Genomic DNA, 19,117 nt, shown 5'->3' with positions numbered 1-19,117 from the left:
TCGGAGTCTCCAAGTCCAAAATCGAGCAGGAAATATTTAATTCACGAACTGGGGGGGGGGGGGGAGGGGTACTAGGCACCAGACTTCGCGAGGCCCAGTCTGTGGCGCACTAGGAACCTCGCCTCGTGAGGCTGGGCGCGAGATATTGGTCGCCAGGAGCCAGGCGTCACCTGATCTGGTGCCTGGTTCTTGGGTTCTTCCAATTTTCACCTCTCTTTTCTTGTATTTTCGACATCCCTGTATGGAACCTTCAATCATCTTCATATCTCAACCATCCTACACTTAAAAATTACTTAATTAAACCCAAACATCATACATATTAACACTCCAAAATGTAAGGTAAGCAATGCACTAAAAAAAAAAAAAATTTATAGCCAAATATCACCGTGCTTTAATTTTGCTTGGAGTAAGGTAAATAGCTATATTGGTTCTTCTATATCACGTTTGTTCCTCACCATTTACTGCCATTAATACCATGACCAAAATGATTCTTTTCCCTTATAAATCACGTATCTATCTCTTTCTCCACCATAAATAGTTACTATTTTTTTTTTTTTTTTAATATTGTAATTCATTAAGGATCAATAATTTCTTATGAACGACTTTTTCTTCTCGTTTTTTCGCTTTGAGTAAGGTATTAGGTAAATTGCTTTTAACGTTGTACCTCCCACTTAACTCCTCGCGCTTAATAACATGAAAAAATAATCTTAATAGACTGCTTGACTTATCTCATGAATAATGCAATGTGTTCCATATAATTCATATCTCCATCTATTTTTCTACCTCGAATATATATAATATTGTTATGAAGTTAAGCTAAAAGAACAAAAAAATATTGACAGCAATTACAACTTTTAAATAACAGTAATAGTAAAACTAATTCATACTTTTGTGAGACTTGAGTAAAGAGTCTCTTAGTTGAAAGTCTCAAACTTGACTATAAAATGAATTGATGTTCGGTTAAAAATGCATATATTTAATTATTATTGCCTCATATTCTAGTACTTTTAATCGTCTTTTGAGTATTAGTTATATTATTTTGTGCTTAATATTATATTTTAACTGTGTAGGAATAAAGCAGTGTGAAGATGAAGAGATTTGGAATAAAATAGAATAAAACGCGGAAAAAAAAAAGAAAGAAAATTAAATAAATATAATAAGGGGGGACACCCTATGGTCTTTGTCCCCCCAAGTGGAGACAACAAAGAGAATTTATAATTCAAGACAAAGAACAAACAGAATTGAACGTGAAAAATGCTTCTGTTTTCAGCGCCAGGATCAGCGCCTAGCGCTGGCCTGGACCCTGTGTTGCGGGGGTTTTCCTATTTCGTTCGGGACAAGGTTATTTCGGCCCTACACGGTCCCAACTCGTATAAAAGGGGTCTTAAACCTAATTTGGAGGAGAACTAACATACTTTGAAGGGAGTTTCACGTGGAGGAACACACACCACGCTTGGAGGAGGCTTTCTACTAGTTTTCCTTCTCTTCTCTTCCTTTAATCTCATAGTTTATTAGTTCTAGAGTTTTGGGTGCTACATGAACGTTGTAGTTTGAAGCTTGAATTGTTCTTATTATTTTATCATATTGGTTTGTTTATTCAATCTTGCGCTTAATTATTTGATTGCTTGATCACCAATTGAATACTATCTACGAATCTAGGATTGAACTCGGGAGAGAGAATTCTAGATTGCATATAAGATTGAGTAGAGCAAGATCTTAACTCTTTGGGGAGCGGATTTGCGGTTAGGATAGGAATATACCTAATCGCCTTGCTTGGTTATTATACGGGAATTATAAATGCGTTCCTGTTAATCCTAATTCTATAGGAATATAGGCGTTAGGTTAGCTTGAATAGGTGAGTTTGTACTTTGGGAGAAGGCTATGAGCAATATTAACCCCGTCAACTAATAAACTAGATAAATTAATTAGACAATTTAGGTAGAAAACTCAACGGGATTGTTAGCTAACCCATAGCTCTAGAATATTCACTCACATTGAATTCGTCTCTACAATTCACCAACTTATTTTCTTTAATCTTTTAGTTTACTACTCTAGATTATATTTAGTTAAATATTCATACGTTAGGATTCGCTTGAATAGATTAATTGTTTGGTTTAATTTAGTTGATAGTTAATCACAAGTCCCTGTGGGTACGATATCTGGACTTACAATCCTATATTACTTGTCGACCGCGTATACTTGCGTGTGCGTTTGGGAGCAACAAGTTTTTGGCGCCGTTGCCGGGGACTTAAATATTAACTACTTGCTAGTTTTTGCTTTAATTGTTTATTTTGTCTAGTCTAACGTTACTTGGTTGTTGCTCAGATCTCAGGAACTTTGATTGAATGCGTAGGGTCAGAAGCCAAGACCGACTTCAAGGCTTTGATCCTGAACCTGAGAGAACATTTCACAGGAGGCTGAGGGAAGCAAGGGACACGAATAATATTCAGCCACTTGTTCAATTTCCTGTGGACATGGCGGAGGAGCAACCCATGGCTGTTCAGGAGGTGGCGATGCCCAGCATTGCTAATGTCACCTCCAGTATAGTGAAGCCCGTGATCACTGGGCACTTTGAGCTGAAACAGAGCATGATCCAGTTACTTCATGCAAACGGGCAATTTATGGGTCTTTCGCACGAGGATCCACAACAGCATATTCTGAACTTCTTGGAGATTAGTGATACTTATATCACTAAAGGGGTCACTCCAGACTATGTGAGGCTCACACTTTTTCCATTCTCTCTGTTGGGCGAGGCTAAGCGATGGCTAAAGGCAGAACCGGCTAATTCCATTACATCATGGAATGATTTGGCAAGAAAATTTCTGGCAAGGTTCTTTCCTTCAGGCAAAACTGCAAAGATCAGAAGTGAGATAGTGACCTTCAAACAAAAAGCGGGAGAATCTTTATACTCGGCTTGGGAAAGGTTCAAGGGGCTACTCAGAGACTGTCCTCATCACAATCAGACGAATGAAGTGTTAGCTCACACTTTCATAGAAGGGCTACATTCTGAAACAAAGATCGTGGTAGATGCTGCAGCTGGGGGTCAAGTGTTGGAGAAAAGCTTTAACGAGATATATGCGTTATTGAACAAATTCTCCAAGAGCAATCCGGATTGGCAAGGAGAGATGGGCAGACACACAGTGCAAAAGTCTGCATGGGTACTTGAGTTAGATGTCGTCTTAGCATTATTAGCGCAGTACACTGACCAATCAAGTCAACCAGATGAACTTGAGTATCAACAAGCAACAGTTATAACCGGTATAACAGGTTCAAGCTTTTTGTGAAATATGTGGAGATGGGCACACGAGCGACATATGCCCCGCAAATCCAGAGTCTGTCTGCTTTGTGGGTAATTAGAATAGGGGCCAAACAAATCAGTATGGGAACACTTACAATCCCAACTGGAGGAACCACCCAAACTTCTCTTGGGGTGGAAGCCAGGGCACTCAGAATCAATACAGGCCTCAAGCACCTCAACAGCAGTATAGACCACCTCAGGTTGAACAACAAGCAAGTCCTACAAGTCACCTTGAAGACATGTTCAAAAATATGATGGATGAACAGCAAGCCCTCGCCACAACAGTGAGAAATTTGGAGCGTCAAATGGGACAGCTTGCTAGTGCTCAAAACACTAGACCAGCTGGAGCTCTTCCAAGTGACACTGAAGCAAATCCTAGGGCGGCCCTTAATGCCGTGTCGTTGAGGAATGGGAGACAACTAGAAGAAGTTCAGTCTAAAAAGAGGAAACATGTGACTTTCAATGAGAAGCCAGCCACTATAGAATCAACTTCAGAGAAAGCCAATGAGACAGAGAAGCCAGCTGGAGAGGTGGTGGCTGAGCAACCCCCACAATTGGTTGCAAGGCCACCACCTCCATTCCCTCAAAGATTGCAGAAATTAAGAGATAATGCTGCGTATAAAAAGTTTCTTGATATCTTGAAGCAGGTGCAAATTAATATTCCATTGGTTGACATTTTACAAGAAGTACCCAAATATGCAAATTACATCAAGGACATTGTGGCGAATAAAAGAAGACTACGAGCAATATTAACCCTGTCAACTAATAAACCAAATAAATTAATTAGACGATTTAAGTGGAAAACTCAACGAGATTGTTAGCTAACCCATAGCTCTAGAATATTCACTCACATTGAATTCGGCTTTATGTTTGTCGTTGTTTTCTTTAATCTCTTAATTTAATACTCTAGATTAATTTTAGTTAAATATTCATACTTTAGAATTAGCTTGAATAGATTAATTATTTTGGTTTAATTTAGTTGATAGTTAATCACAAGTCCCTGTGGGTACGATATCTGGACTTACAATCCTATATTACTTGTCGACCACGTATACTTGCGTGTGCGTTAGGGAGCAACAAGTTCTTGATATGAGGGAAATACTTGTGAAACAATAGACGAAGAGAGGGCTGAAAAATAAAGTGAAGAAAAAAAAATAATGGGTGATGAAGTCTAAAAATGCAAAGTGCTTAGGGAAGTGTAAGTCACTATTATACGATTCTCCTACCCGTCCCCTAGCCAACATTACAACCCGTTAAAGTCCTATTCGATTCTATTCGAGCATGCTTAATTAGTAGAGATGTACATAATGGGCAAGCCTATGGTTCTTTGTGCATACATGTGAATTCGTTTGTGAGTGCGAGAGTTGTTCTTTGTTGCAAAGTCCTTAAATTATATTCATTATTTGATTTGAGTGTATGGACTATTTATTCTTCTGAGGGCACTTGTTTCATGATAGATAGGTGATGTTATTAGCTTCTTTGACAGAGTAGGTGAGCGAGTTTAAATTTGGTAAGTAAGAGTCCGTCTCTGAGGTTAGGAGGTTAGAATTTTGTTGTTTGTTTGTGACTTATATATCTTGCATAATGAGGAAGAAATGTGTATATGATGGTTTGAGTTGCTATAGGGCCTAATTGTTAGTATCAACCAAAGTGGTGGTGTTTCTAGGCTTGATTTATTGAGAGTGATTTTATTGCTTACTCGAGGACGAGCAAGAGTCTAAGTATGGGGTGTTGATGTTCGGTCAAAAATGCATATATTTAATTATTATTGCCTCATATTCTAGTACTTTTAATCGTCTTTTGAGTATTAGTTATATTATTTTGTGCTTAATATTATATTTTAACTGTGTAGGAATAAAGCAGTGTGAAGATGAAAAGATTTGGAGCAAAATTGAATAAAATACGGAAGAAAAAGAAAGGAAACTAAACAAATATAATAAGGGGGGACACCCTATGGTCTTTGTCCCCCCAAGTGGAGACAACAAAGAGAATTTATAATTCAAGACAAAGAACCAACATAATTGAACGTGAAAAATGCTTCTATTTTCAGCGCCAGGACGCTGTGTTGCGGGGGTTTTCCTATTTCGTTTGGGACAAGGTTATTTCGGTCTTACACGGTCCAAACTCATATAAAAGGGGTCCTAAACCTAATTTGGAGGAGAACTAACATACTCTGAAGGGAGTTTCACGTGGAGGAACACACACCACGCTTGGAGGAGGCTTTCAACTAGTTTTCCTTCTCTTCTCTTCGTTTAATCTCATAGTTTATTAGTTCTAGAGTTTTGGGTGCTACATGAACGTTGTAGTTTCAAGCTTGAATTGTTCTTATTATTTTATCATATTGGTTTATTTATTCAATCTTGCGCTTAATTATTTGATTGCTTGATCACCAATTGAATACTATCTACGAATCTAGGATTGAACTCGGGAGAGGGAATTCTAGATTGCATATAAGATTGAGTAGAGCAAGATCTTAACTCTTAGGGGAGCGGATTTGTGGTTAGGATAGAAATATACCTAATCGCCTTGCTTGGTCATTATACGGGAAATAAAATGCGTTCTTGTTAATCCTAATTCCATAGGAATATAGGCGTTAGGTTAGCTTGAATAGGTGAGTTGTACTTTGGGAGAAGGCTACGAGCAATATTAACCCTGTCAACCAATAAACTAGATAAATTAATTAGACGATTTAGGTAGAAAACTCAACGGGATTGTTAGCTAACCCATAGCTTTAGAATATCCACTCACATTGAATTCGTCTCTATAATTAGCCAACTATTGTTTTCTTTAATCTCTTAGTTTACTACTCTAGATTATCTTTAGTTAAATATTCATACGTTAGGATTCGCTTGAATAAATTAATGTTTGGTTTAATTTAGTTGATAGTTAATCACAAGTCTCTGTGGGTACGATATCTGGACTTATAATCCTATATTACTTGTCGTCCGCGTATACGTGCGTGTGCGTTTGGGAGCAACATGAATCCCTTGTGGCAAGCAGTGAACTTTATCTTGCACATTATTAAAAGGAAAAATGTCTAAATTTACCAATAAAGTGTTTGATTTAGAGTAGATTTATCCTTCCACAAAAAGTGGTTTATTCTTACCTTGCCGTTACACAAATAGCTCAGATTTACCCTTTTCGGCTAACGCAAGTGAACTAGTCAAATTAAAAATTATTTTTCTAGTTAAAAATATTCTAATACGTTTGATTAACCCTCCTATCAATCAAACCCTAATTTTTTTATATGGAGGATTGATACACGGAGATCTCTAACTTCTCTCAAACTTTCTCTCTCTAAAACCATCGAGGATTGACGCGCATCCACGGTGAACTAACGTGCGCCTCTGCCGGCATGGGTAGAGGGAGATCAAAGAGAGTGATTCAGATCACAAATTCAAGCAAGGAACCATCAACTTTGACAAAAGTTGACGGAAAGGAACAATCAAGGGGAATTGAGGACATGCAAAACTTACAGAACGCAATGGAACAGTTGCAGCGCTCAAACGTGATATGGCCGCCTTTGCATGGAGCGATTTCAGCTAGATCACCTTCAATTGACAAAGGCGGACATAGCCAAACTCTGAAGGCACCGGCGAAGAGTCCAAATGCAGAGAGAATTGAGGTTGAAAAGGAGGTCCAGAGGAATGAGACACAACGGATGGAAGTAATGAAGCAAAATATTGAGCAGGAAGTTCAGATTCATAAAAATTTGGATGAGGAGCAGTAGAAAAACAAAAAGAAATGGGTGAATCTATTCGCTGGGAGAAATTTAGTGGCTAGAGGTATGAACCTCAAATTTATTGCTCCTATGGTAAAAAATGGAGAAAAAATAGTTGAACTACATAATTCTGAGGATGATCGTGAAACAATAAAATGGAAACATGAAATTGTGTTGTATGTTGTTGGAGATTCCCCTTCAATAGGTATTTTGGATCGATTCATTTTTGCGTAGTGGAATCAGTAAACAAAATATTTACTTCCATAATGATGGATAGTTTGTGGTGAAATTCAATATTTTGGATGATAAGGATGTTTTGTTGATGTCAGGGCCACATACTATAAGAAATAAACCTATTATTGTCAAAGCATGGTCGCCTAATTTGGATTTGGAAAAGGAAGTACTGCAGACAGTTCCTATATGGGTTAAGCTGCCTAATTTGCCACTAAACTGCTGGAGTATGGATTCACTCAGTAGGATTGGGAGTGGCTTAGGAGTCCCACTATATGCAGATGAATGCACATCTAATTGAGAAAATTTCTTATGCAAGGATACTAGCAGAAATGGATGTCACTAAGGACATGCCTAGAGTCATAAAAGTTATGAATCCAATGGGCAAAGTCTTTGAACAACAAGTTGCTTATGATTGGATACCTGAATATTACCACACTTGTCTTCAAGTTGGCCATAGTTGAGGATAACACAGAGAGTACCTAAGGGCAAACAGAACCAGCTAATACCAAGGATGGAATGGAGAAGAAGAACAGAACCAGACAAGGTGGAAGAAGGTATAAATGAACAAACTAAGAGTATGATACAGACTACAAGGACAGTTGATGAGGCTCAGAAAACAATAGAATGGGAGCTAGCTAAGAGGAAATCTGTAGCAAAAGGTGGACAATCTAACATAAGAGGAGATCCTGGCATTAATATTGTGAATGGTTTTAGCCCACTCAGCTACGATATAGCTGATATAACAGTGGAAAAAGGCCAATGTAGCTACCAGGGTGATACATGGGACCTAAAACCAAAGCAACCAAATAAATGAGAATTATATCTTGGAATGTGAGGGGTGAAAAGAAGTTGTTTACCTTGAAAATGGTAATAACAATTAGATTTGATTTTGTGGTTCTAAAAATACGTGATATATTTTTATGCTAGTTGTTAAGCAATAGATGCTATGTGAAAGATTAGAAGATAAGATAAGAGCTTGTAGATAGTGTAATAATCAAACCGAATGGCTAGAAATCGGGGCCTCGAGCTGGCATATACGGGGCCTCGAAGTCGAGTCGGATGCCCGGCTAAGGGCAGTCGATGAAGGATTAATAGTTATGATAAATTTGATGGTGGCTCTTTATGACCAATAAGGAGCAATAAATGAAGAACAATTAATGAAATCTGATAAATATAAATAGGATAATAAATGTAAGCAATAGAATCAAATAGAGAGTATGTTTGAGTTAGAGAGCAGAGAATGTTCTTATATTGAATGTAGTGTGTTGTATATTGTCCCCCCTTAACAAAAATGACAAGGATCCCCTTTATATATGAGGGGAAAATCCCAATATGACACATGCGTAATTATTCCATAAAGTAACCGGTACAACAACTCAATCAGCCTGGTGCAGGTTGTCACTGTTTGTGCAGGCATTGTCAGAAAAATACTGCTCCTAGGGAACTTCCCGCTTACTTGTGATAACCCCCGGTTCATTCTGCCCCAACATCGGGCACGAAAAACCCTCGAAGACTTCGAACCCCGAGCTATTCTCCGGGCCCTTCGAGGTGAAATTACGTAATGCCTTCGCCGATCGTGAAACTGGTCTTTTCTATATTAGCAGCATACAGATGGTCCCCGTGTTTCTTGGAGTAAAATAAAGAGAAATGACCTCGAGATCTTGCCCATTCGGCGCTTCTATCGAAGCAAATAGTTGTGTCCTGCCAAGTGACGCACTTAACAGACAGGGCTTCTAAAGGTCGCGTTCACACAATCCTCAAAGTCTTCGAATTAATTATAGTGGTTGGCTGTCCTCTGCTCCAATCGCACATGTTAGGCTTCTATAAATACTCATTTCATCGCCTCTTCCTTTCTACTACATCATCAGGCTCTCAACAGAGTTTTTCTTTCTTCTTACCTTTCTTTCGTGTTCTTTTCTGAAGCGCGATTTTTGTTTCTTCTCTATAACCTTTTGGTAAAAATGGCGAACACTTCCACCTCTATCCCTCAGGAAGATGTGCCTTCCTCTTCCACGCTCTCCTCTGAGGGTAAAGCGGCAGCGTCTCCTAGTGCTGGAGAATGCATTCCAGAGGCCTGTGAGACGACCTCTTATTTTAAGTTCGAAAGACCTTCTTTGAAGCCGGGGCGATGTGAACCCACATCTTGATACATCAGTTTAATAACGAACATCAAAAGGGTGAAAATCGACTGCCGCTGGGGAGATGCGGTGTTAGTGGAGGTTCCTTCTCGGGGGGAGGATGTAACGACGTATAAGGCCGACTTCCTCAGTGTGTATGCTTATCCATTTACCCTTGGCCCGGCGGTGCCATCCATGCCTTCGATAGACCCCGTGATCCTCGACTTCTGCGAACGATATCAAGTGACCCTCGACCAAATTCACCCGTCATTCTGGCGTATCGTTTACATGACCAGGTATTACGCGAATATGATTAAGGGGATGCCCTTCACCCTTGACCATTTGATCAGAATGTATAGTCGCCGACATTTTCGTGGGGGCCTGATTAAGCTCTGCTGCCGGGCCTCGAGGGCCCTTTTCGCTTGTACCGATGAGGTTAGGAACGGGGGGTGGATGAGCCGTTTCGTCCGAGTTAGGACTTCGGACTTAATCTCCGCAGAGAGGATACCGTTCCCCGAAAGATGGAACATGAAGCGTAAGTAGACATACTCAATTAACTGCCCATTTTATTCTTTCGGATGCATTTCCTCATGAACTGACTTCCTCTGCTGATACAGCTGCCAAGGCGTACCCTGATGCGGTTAGGAATCTTCAGGCTAGGTAGCTAAACTGGACTCAATTTGCCCATATATTGAGCGCGTATGGCGCAATTTATCCAGGGCTCGATGGAAAGCCAAAGATCACGGTGGGACTTCATTCTCTGGTGTAGTTTCAATTTTACAAGAGTAACTGTTGATTGCGTTCTCATTCCTCGTGCTTGTTTTTGTATTTGGGCAGGTCTGGGGGAGGTCTTCTTGATGAGAGAAACTCTTCCTGGTGAAGCGGGTGCCCCAAAACCCGACGAAGAGAGGAAAAAACGAGGGAGGTCGTCGACTTATCCTCCGAAATCCAAGAAAACCAGAGTGGAAGAACCTAAGGATGATTCAACAACCTTAATTCCAGAAGCATCGGGGAGCCCCCGAGCCGGAAGTGAAAAGAAAGATGATCCCTTGATAGCACCCGAAGGGGGAGAGGATCTGACTGTTTCACATACTATTGAGTTGGCGGCTTCCGAATCACGGCTTGGTTCCGTTGTCACGCCGCCTCGGGCTGAAGAGGCCTACGAGGGTGTATCGAACGCTATTGCCGAGCCGGTTGATGGCCAAAATTTCCCTCAAGCCGAGGTGCGCTTGGTAGGCTATCCGGGGGAGCCCAATTCTGAAGCTCTTCAGAAGCAAGGGACGGCCCCGATTGATTCAGTCGAGGTCATTGAAGTGAGCGATTCCCCTTCGGAATCAGCTTTTCCTCCGAGGGAGGTGCAAGATGCCCCCAATACAGAGTCTCTCGACGTGGGGGCATCCGTTGGTGATAAAAATATGTTTGAAAAGCCCTATACTGCGCTTGAGGAAAAGCCTGAGCCTGACATTTTGCTTATTTTTAATGAGATCGACAGGCTATGTGAGCAAGTAATCTATTCATGAATTCTGCTTGGTGCCCCGACCTTCACTCTGCTAACCTTATTTCTTTCACGGTTCCAGGCCAAGGTGATTTATAATCAAACATTTGCCAATTTTGAAACCGAGATGACTCGCCACGAGGGCGAACATAAAAAGCTTACCTCAGAAGCTGATGAGCTCAGGGATCTTTCTACCAAGAGGGAAGAAAAACTCCGTGGCCTTCGGGATTGCTTGGAGGCGGTGTCCCGGGAAAAGGCTCGTCTTTTTGAACAGGTTACATAGCTCCCGTTTGTTTTTTGTCTGCATGTCCAACTGACTTCAGTGTTTTAATATCTTTGGGTCAATTTTTGCAGTTTAAGGAGAAAGATGTCCTTATGGGGAAGGAGCTCCGAGCAGGGAATCTGAAATTCTCGAACTTAAGCGGCATTTAAGTGAGGTAATCTCTGAGAGAGATGCACTCCGGGGAGAGGTGGTTTTGATCGGGAATTTCCTCGAAGATGCGAGGGCTGAGAGCAATAAGTATAAGGAGCTCCATACTGAGTTGGTTACTACACTATCTGAGGTTAGGGCTGAGGCCGAGGCACTCGTGACTTCGCATAAGGAGGACGCTGCTACTGCAAATGCTCGGGCCTGGAAGGTGTCTGAAGAGGCTGAGCTGGGCCTGACCCGAGCAGTGGAGCATGCCCGGTTAGAATCTCGGAGACAGACGCTTGAGGATGTATATGCGGGGGGCATTGATTTAAGCGCCGAGATTGTGAGGGTGAAGACCCTAGAAGAGGAAGCTACGGCCCTGCTTCCTTTCGAAAATGAGTCGAGCAGTGACTCGGGAGGTGATGAAGGTGGAGGCAAAGTCCCTGAAAGGGAAGAGGCCATTAGAAACCCAGAGGTTATGGCCGAAGCTGTTGAAAGCATACATTCTGAGGGGGCCGTCGAAGGTGTAGCTCTGGTGATAGATTAAGGTTTTTATTTGCTTTCTGCCTTTGTAAGCGCTCCAGATGTAGGCTTTGTAATCGTACTTTTATGAATCTTTTTATATATGTGTCAACTCTTTACCTTTTTCTGTTTTCCCTTTGAACGACTTACAACATTCATTTGGCAATTGATCAGAAGTTGTGGGTCTCAAATTTAGACCCTTAGGTTCCTGCTACCGTCGAGCATTTCGCAATGGTCGAAAGTCGATCATTTGGGGCTTGAGCCCCGAGCCGTGTTTCGACTTTATTTTACCAGCTTCTAGGTTTTCCTGGGTTTATCGACCTGTAAGTCTGTCGTGTCGGCCCTGAGGCTATTTGTGCAGATTTTTTAGATTCTCATGCGTCGGGTCGGTGCGACCTTCGATATAAGCAAATGCTTGGGTTTTTGCGCTTTTTGCCTTTAGGCCTTTTCTAGCTAACGGTTTCGGGCTCAGTCTTCGAGTCGGACTTCGACTCAAGCTCATTGGCCCTTAAGTTTTTGATTTTTGAGCTGGCTCTCAGGCTCTTACGCGTCGGGTCAGTACGACCTTTTAATGTAAGCTGGTGTCTTAGGCTCTTATGCTTTTGCTTTTGGGCATATTCAGCTAACTGTTTCGGGCTTAGTCTTCGAGTCGGGTTTCGACTCGAATTCACTGACCCTCGAGTTTTTTCAATTTAAAGCTGGCCCTTAGGCTCTTACGCATTGGGTCGGTACGACCTTTTAATGTAAGCTGGCGGCAGTGGCTTTACGCAATAGGGTCGGTACGACCTCTAATATAGGGTGGCGGCAGTGGCTCTTACGCATTAGGGTTGGTACGACCTCTAATATAGGCTGGCGGCAGTGGCTCTTACGCATTAGGGTCGGTACGACCTCTAATAAAGGCTTTATTTTCCCCTCGTTAAAGATTTTTTTGAAGTTTTGTGTTCGCCCGGCTCTTCTACGGCTCGATAAGAGCCTCGATTATGAGTCGTTATGTAGCGATAGATGAGCACCTCGGGAGGTTTCACTCGATGGCTGAGTGTTTCGAAGCCTATAGTTTGGAGCTGACATGGTCGAAGCTCTTTTGCTTATGCCGAGGGTAGCCTGTTTAACCGGTTCTTTTCGAAGTATTTTCGATGTAATTGAAGGCCTGTGATTTTATAGCGATGGTCGGGCGTCCTGAGTCGTGTTAGTTTGGCCGGAGCCTTATGACCGTGGTTATTTTTAATTCCCGAATGAAGTAATTTTGGCGTCTATACCAAGGGTATGCCTTTTTAGGGGTCTTACAAGTTTGAGTATATAGCCTTAACTTTAAGGTCGGGGTAATGCCTTTTGTAAGGTCTTACATTTTTTTTACATGACTTACTTGAGGTCTTACAGTTTTGGTTACTTGGTACAAGTATAGTTCATGCCTTGCTTGAGGTCTTACAGATATTACTCCTTGGTACAAGTATAGTTCATGCTTTGCTTGAGGTCTTACAGATATTGGTGTTGCCTTATATAGGTCTTACGAGATCGAGGTTGCCCACATGGGATCTTATGGCCTCGGGTTTTTGATAAGTCGATGAGGTGGCGATTGGCGATAGTCCCCGAGACATTGAAGGTTTCTGGACGCCAGTCCCCGACTGTTCGGGATGCCAGTCCCCGAGTGTCGAGATGCCAGTCCCCGAGTGTTCGGGACGTTTTTGATTCTGGAGCCGTTTTTTGCAAACTTGATGTTGCCTGATTGAGGGCTTACAAGTTCTAAGCTTCCGACCCGGAGGTCATATGGCTTTGAATTTTTAACGCCAGTCCCCGAGTGTTCGGGACACTTTGGGCCCTGGAGCCATTTTTGTAAACTTGATATTGCCTCATTGAGGGCTTACGAGTTCTAAGCTTCCGATCCTGAGGTCATACGGCTTCGAGTTTTTGATGCCAGTCCCTGAGTGTTCGGGACATTTTTGGCTCTGGAACCTTTTTCGTAAAAAATAGCAAACTTGTTTGAAACGTGAAATGCTTTGACGGAGGGGAAAGTATTTTTTGATTACTTGGTACAAGTATACATGTTCTCGCTGTCAGGGGCTCTGTTATTCTATATGGGCACGGTTCGTTCAACCATTTGGCCAGGTACATCGTTTTCCTATCGGGACCCCATTTAGCACGTCGTGGCTTCTCCGAGGAGGTGACCTTCCTGGGGGATGCCCCCCAGTATTCGAAGTTTATTGAAGAGAAGCCTTAAATACTTTTTGAGTCTTCCTTAGGTAACATATAGATGTTGCCTTGTTAAAAACCTTGTCGGTAAAAACCCTTTTTTGGGATGAAAAACCCGATCGAAGGAAAAGAGTGCAACGCATGCCTTTGAAACCTAAGGCCTTTGAGATTTTAGCAGTAATAGCATTTGAGCATTGATACATTCCAATTGCTTGGAAGTTGTTCGCCTTCCATGGTGCCGAGTTTGTAGGACCCTTTGTCAACTACCCCGAGGACGCGGTACGCCCTTTCCCAGTTCTCATCTAGCTTTCCTTCATTAGGATTTCGAGTATTCAAGGTGACTTTCCTTAGGACTAAGTCCCCGATTCCGAAATATCGGAGATTAGTTCTCCTGTTGTAGTATCTTTCGATCCTCTGTTTTTGTGTGGCTATTCGGACCAGCGAGGCTTCTCGCTTTTCATCCAACAGTTCGAGAGCAGTAGTCATGGCCTCATTGTTCGAGCTCTCGGTGGTGTGTCGGAATCTGGTGGTAGGTTCTCCGACCTCGACCGGTATCAAAGCCTCAGCGCCATATACCAGGGAGAAAGGTGTTTCCCCCGTGCTTGATTTTGGAGTTGTTCGATATGCCTAGAGCACTTTGGGTAATATTTCTCTCCATCTTCCCTTTATGATTTTCAACTTCTTCTTTAAGTTTTGAATGATGGTTTTGTTTGTGGACTCGGCTTGGCCCTTTGCACACAGGTAGTAGGGCGTTGACAGGATCCTTTTGATCTTGTGGTCCTTGAGGAACTGAGTCACTTTGCTTCCGATGAATTGCTTCCTGTTATCACGCGTTATCTCGGAAGGAATTCCAAATTGGCATATGATATGGTCCCAGATGAAATTAATGACTTCTTTTTCTCTTATTTTTCCGAAGGCCTATGCTTCAACCCATTTTGAGTAGTAGTCAGTCATAAATATAATAAATCTAGCTTTACCTGGCACCGTTGGTAGAGGTCCGACGATTTCCATCCCCCATTTCATGAACGGCCATGGCGACAAAACTGAATGTAGTTGTTCACCAGGTTCGTGAATCATTGGGGCGGATCTTTGGCATTTGTCGCATTTGCAGACGAATGTTTTGGTGTCCTTCTCCATGCTGTCCCAATAGTAGCCTGCTCTGATTATTTTTCGAATTAAGGAATCGGCACTGGAGTGATTTCCGTAAGTGCACTCGTGGATTTCTTGGAGCATATAATCTGTGTCTCCCGGCCCTAGACACACTGCTAGGGGGCCATCAAAAGTTCTTCTGTAAATAGTTCTACTTTCGTCGAGCGAGAATCGGGTTGCTTTGGTTCGCAGGGCCCTCGACTCTTTAGGGTCTACAGGTAGCTTCCCGCTCTCCAAATAATCGATATATTTGTTTCTCCAATCCCATGTCAGGCTAGTGGAGTTGATCTCAGCATGGCCTTCTTCGATCACTGATTTGGATAATTGAACAACAGCCCCGGGGAGTATGTCATCTTCCTCGACAGATGATACCGGGTTGCGAGGGCATCGACATCGCTATTCTCTTGTCGAGGTATGTGGACCAGAGTCCATTCTTTGAAACGGTGCAATGTGACTTGCATTTTGTCTAAGTATCTTTGCATCCTGTCTTCCCGAACCTCGAAGCTCCCATTTACCTTATTTACAACTAGGACGGAATCGCATTTTGCTTCGATGACCTCAGCTTCTAGGCTTTTGGCCAATTCCAGACCTGCAATCATAGCCTCATACTCGGCTTCATTGTTAGTTAACTTTGCAGTTATTATAGATTGTCTAATTATGTCGCCTGTAGGTGGTCTCAAAACTATGCCAAGCCCGGACCCTCTTACGTTCGTGGTGCCGTTAGTGAACAGGGTCCATATCCTGGAAGATGTGCCCGCTTTTAGCAAAAGCTCTTTCTCGACCTCGGGTACGATGGAGGGAGTGAAGTCGGCTACAAAGTCTGCCAATATTTGAGACTTGATAGTCGTTCGGGGCTGATACTCGATATCTTATCTCCCAAGTTCGATGGCCCATTTGGCCAGTCGGCCTGATAATTCGGGTTTAGGCAATATGCTTCGAAGGGGATACGTTGTTAAAATGCAAATATGATGGCATTAGAAGTGAGGTTTCAATTTTTGAGACGAACTTATTAATGCAAGAGCTAGTTTTTCTAGGTGCGGATACCTGGTTTCGGCATCACCCAGGGTCCAACTTACATAATAAAAAGGGAATTGCGTACCTTGTTCTTCTCAAACCAGTACACCACTTACCGCTATCTCGGATACGGCCAGGTATAAATACAATGTCTTATCCTCTTTTGGGGTGTGGAGCAAAGGCGGGCTTGTTAGGTATCGCTTCAACTCCTCTAAGGCGCGTTGGCATTTTGAAGTCCATTCAAACTTATATTTCTTTTTGAGCAAGGAGAAGAAATGGTGACTCCTATCTAACGACATTGATATGAACCGGCCCAAGGCTGCTATCCGCCCGGTCAGCCGCTGCACGGCCTTTACGTTATTTACCACCGTAATTTCTTCGATTGTTTTGATTTCGTCGGGGCTGATCACCATTCCTCTGTTCGATACCATGAAACCTAAGAGTTTTCCCGATCCTACCCCGAAGGCGCGCTTCTCGTGATTGAGTTTCATGTTGTAACTTTTGAGGATGTCGAATGTTTCCTGCAAATGAATCAAATGGTCCTCTGTGCACAGGGACTTAACTAGCATGTCGTCAATATAAACTTCCATGGACTTGCCTATTTGATGTTCGAACGTCTTATTAACTAGGCGTTGGTATGTGGCCCCTACGTTTTTTAGCCCGAAGGGCATTACATTGTAACAGTACGTATTGTACTTTCTGATGAACGAAGTCTTTTCTCTAACCTCAAGGTTCATCTGAATTTGATTATACCCCGAATAGGCATCGATAAAAGTGAGGGTTTCATGGCCGGCCGTGGCATTGATCAAACGGTCGATGTTGGGCAGTGGGAATGAGTCCTTTGGGCACGCCCTATTTAGATCTTTATAATCTACGCACATTCTTAGTTTATTCCCCTTTTTGGGAACTACCACCACATTGGCCAGCCATTCAGGATATTTTACTTCCCTAATAGACCCTATATTGAGGAGCTTCGTTACCTTGTCTTTGATGAATGTATGCTTTATCTCGGACTGGGGTCTCCTTTTTTGCTTCACCGGTTTGTACCTGGGGTCGACACTTAGTCGATGGGTGGTTATCTCCAATGGGATCCCTGTCATGTCTAAATGGGACCATGCAAAGCAATCGATGTTGTTAATAAGGAATTGAATGAGTTTTTTCTTGAGTTTGGGGGTTAATCTCGTCCCCAGGTATACCACCCGATCTGGGAGATGCTCGATCAATACAGCTTGCTCCAGTTCTTCTATAGTCGACTTTGTTGCATCCGATTCTTCGGGGGCAATGAAGGTTCTGGGAGCGAGGAAATCCTCTTCATCGTCCTCAGAGGTTTGTTGGCTTTCCAACCCTTCCAAGGTGGAGTGTACAGAATTCGGTACCTCTTCATGGACCACGAATATTTCCTTCGCCGCATGTTGCTCTCCATACACTGTCTTTATTCCGTCCTTTGTTGGAAACTTCATCATCTGATGTAGGGTCGATGGTACCGCCTTCATGTTATGTATCTATAGCCTACCAAGCAAGGCATTGTACCTCGTGTCACCTTTAATGACGTGGAATCTGGTATCTTGAACTGCATCGGATATGCTAACAAGGAGGGTGATCTCTCCTTCTGTTGCTTCACCGGCCATATTAAATCCGTTAAGGATTCGAGAGGTAGGTATGACCTGATCGAGTTATCCGAGCTGTTCTAACAGCGTCGATCTAATTACGTTGGCCGAGCTACCTGGATCCACGAGTACACGTTTAATTTGGATGTTATTTAAGAGAAACGAGATTACCAGCGGATCGTTGTGTGGATGAGACAGAGTCTCGAAGTCTTCTTCGCTAATGCAAGGATGTCCTCAGATGCGCGGCCCCGAGTTTGCCCTTGCGTTGCCGCAGAAACCTTTATCCGCTTGATCACGGGCCCCTGGGGAACGTCGGTCCCCCCGATAATCATATGAACGATGTGCTGTGGTTTTCCCACTTCGCTTCCCCTGTTTGCCTCTCTTTCTTCCCGGGTTCGGTTCTGGTGCAACCTCAGGGTTTTGTGGTGGTACAGCATTACCTGGAACAGCTGCACCATACTCTCTATGGTCTTCGAGATCGTCGTTGTCATGTGCGTTTACTGAGTTAGACATTTTGACCTGAAATCAAAGATTCTTGGACAAGAAAAAGTGTAAAATACAACTTGCGTTATTTAGTAAACCAGCAAGAAAACAATCACTATTATTCTTAGCCCCACGGTTGGCGCCAAACTGTTTACCTTGAAAATGGTAATAACAATTAGATTTAATTTTGTGGTTCTAATAATATGTGATCTGTTTTTATGCTAGTTGTTAGGCAATAGATTCTAAGTGAAATATGAGAAGGTAAGATAAGAGCATGTAGATAGTGTAATAATCAAACCGAATGGCTAGACGGGCCCTCGAGCTGGCGTATACGGGGCCTCGAAGTCGAGTCGGATGCGCGGCTAAGGGCAGTCGATGAAGGATAAACAGTTATGATAAATTTGATGGCGGATCTTTATAACCAATAATGAGCAATAAATGAAGAACAATTAATGAAATGTGATAAATATAAATAAGATAATAAATATAAGCAATAGAATCAAATAAAGAGTATGTTGAATGTTCTTGTATTGAATGTAGTGTGTTGTATATTGTCCCCCCTTACAAAAATTGACAAGGATCCCCTTTATATATGTGGGAGAAATCCCAATATCACACATGCATAATTATTACATAAAGTAACCGGTACAAATACTCAATCAGCCTGGTGCAGGCTGTCACTATTTGTATAGGCATTGTCAGAAAAATACTGCTCCTAGGGAACTTCCCGCTTAATTGTGATAACTCCCGGTTCATTCTGCCCCGACATCGGGCATGAAGAACCCTCGAAGACTTCAAACCCCGAGCTATTCTCCAGGCCCTTCGAGGTGAAATTACATAATGCCTTCGCAGATCGTGAAATTGGTCTTTCCGATTTT

Source organism: Nicotiana attenuata, chromosome 2 (assembly GCF_001879085.1).
Source record: "Nicotiana attenuata strain UT chromosome 2, NIATTr2, whole genome shotgun sequence".
Lineage (NCBI taxonomy): Eukaryota > Viridiplantae > Streptophyta > Magnoliopsida > Solanales > Solanaceae > Nicotiana > Nicotiana attenuata.
The sequence above is the reverse complement of the archived record's forward strand: the minus strand, read 5'-3'. Positions refer to the sequence as shown.